The sequence below is a fragment of the Chrysochloris asiatica genome, unplaced genomic scaffold, assembly GCF_000296735.1.
Source record: "Chrysochloris asiatica unplaced genomic scaffold, ChrAsi1.0 scaffold00051, whole genome shotgun sequence".
NCBI lineage: Eukaryota > Metazoa > Chordata > Mammalia > Afrosoricida > Chrysochloridae > Chrysochloris > Chrysochloris asiatica.
In genome coordinates, this window is record NW_006408569.1 from 6,705,508 (window position 1) to 6,708,038 (window position 2,531).

The window sequence follows — 2,531 nt, forward strand, 5'->3', positions numbered from 1 at the left end:
TGCATATGAGGTTATTGAAAATACCATGGCTTGGTTCAGGCGCACCTTAGTTCGTAAGCTGACATCTTTGCTTTTCAACACTTTAAAAAGGTCTTATACAGTCGATTTGCCTAATGCAATATGTCGTTTGATTTCTTGACTGCTGCTTCCATGAGTGATGATGGTTGATCCAAGAAGAATGAAGTCCTTGACAACTTCAATCTTTTCTCCATTGATAAGAATATGGTTTATTGGTCCAGTGGTGAGTATTTTTGTTTTCTTTACATTAAGATGTAATCCATACCAAAGGCTGTGCTCTTTGATCTTCATCAGTAAATGATGTTTTAAGTCCTCTTCACTTTCAGCAAGCAAGGTTTGTATCGTCTGCATATCGCAGGTTGTTAATGAGTCTTCCTCCAATCCTGATGCCACGTTTTTCCTCATATAACCGAGCTTCTCAGATTATTTGCTCAGTATACAGGTTGAATAAGCATGGTGAAAGAATACAACCTTGTATTCAGTCTTGGAAGGGGTTCTATGTGTTCTTATATGGTCTCTGAATTAAGGTAGGATATACTCAAGGGTCCTATTGTGGCTCTCATAGAGTTATTTTAATTTTGTTCAGCTTCAGTCTGAACTTGCATATGGGCACAGTCTGTTCCTGGCCTTATTTTGGCTTTATGATATTAAATTTTTCCACCATCGTTTCCCACAGATGTAGACAATTTTATTCCTGTGTATTCCATCTGTTAGGATCCATGTGTATAGTACCATTTTATGGTTTTGAAAAAAGGTATTTTCTAGGAATAAATCATTAGTCTTGCAAATTCTATCATGCAATCTCCAGAATCATTTCTAACACTAAGGCCATATTTTCTGATTACTGCTACTTTTTGTTTTCAATTTTTGCATTTAAAGCACTTTGTTATTGTTGTTGTTAGGTGCCATTGCATTGGTACCAACTTATAGCGATCTTATGTACAATAGAACAAAACACTGTCCGGTCCTATACCAACCTTTACAAAGCATAGTATCTTTCTCCAGAAACTGGTCCCTTCTGATGTGTCTGAAGTATGAGAGACGAAGTCTGGTCATCTTGGCTTCCAAGGAGCATTCTGACTGTACTTCTTCCAACACAGATTTGTTTGTTCTTTTGACAGTCCATGGTACTTTTAATATTCCCCTCCAACACCATAACTCAAATGGATCAATTCTTCTATGGTCTTCCTTATTCATTGTCTAACTTTCACATGCATGTATTTGTTGTTGTTAGGTGCCATCGAGTCGGTGCTAACTCATAGTGATCTTATGCACAGCAGAACAAAACACAGCCCGATCCTGGGCCAACCTCACTACTGTTGCCACGCTTGACTCCATCGATGCTGCCACTTGGCCAATCCATCTCATTGGGGGTCTTCCTCTTTTTCTCTGACTCTCCACCTTACCAAACATGATATCCTTCTCCGGCGACTGGTCCCTCCTGACACTATGTCCGAAGTATGAGAGACGAAGTTTGGCGATGTTGGCCTCCAAGGAGCACTCTGGCTGCACTTCTTCCAACACAGATCTATTGGTTGTAAGGGTAGCCCATGGCACTTTCAATAGAGCATGCATATGAGGTTACTGAAAATACCATGACTGGGGTCTGGTGTACCTTAGTCCTCGAACTGACATTTTTTCTCTTCAACATTTTAAAGAGATCTTATTCAACAGATTTGCCTAATGCAATATGTAGTTTATTTCCTTTACTGCTGCTTCCATGGGTGTTGATAGTTGGTCTGAGCAAAATGAAGTCTTTGACAACTTCAATCTTGTCTCAATTTATCTTGATGTTAATTATTGGTCCAGTAGTAAGGATTTTTGTTTTCTTTACATTGAGGTGCAACCCATACCAAAGACTGTGGTCTTTGATCTTCATCAGTAAGTTTTTTGTTTTTAACTTTTTATTGTGAATTGAGTGAAGGTTTACAAACAAGATCCTCAGCTCTACATTCAGCAAAATATATACCTTTGTTTCATCTCAATGATTACAATCCCCTCCCTGCAACAGTGTTTATCCTACCTCCTTCCTTTGGTTCCCACTTACCTATTATATTTCACAAACTAACAAGGCAAAAATATTTGATGTACACTTACAAAACAAAAAAAAAAATATAGATTCATTTAAATTTCCAAAGGGCACATTTCACCAATCAACCTCCTACACACAGGCACACAGCCATTATCTCTTCTGTTGCTGCTTTTTAAAGTAGGATCTCATGCTCCACTAATGCTCTTCCTTCTTAATGGTCCTGGGATTGCCTGTTCCTGAAATGAAAGATTAACTACTCCCCATTTTAGTTACACAGCTTCTATAATTACAGCTGGGACAATCACAATGAATCCTGTTAGCAATTATTCACAATTGAGCCCTAAAATCACTGTCGCCCCCTATCCCCTTTCACCAGATCCATCTGGGAAACAGAGAAACTATTCAGTGGGGATTCTACCTTACCCCCTTCATTCTGAAACTAGCACACTCATGAAAGCTTATAAGCAGCCACTTCATGCCT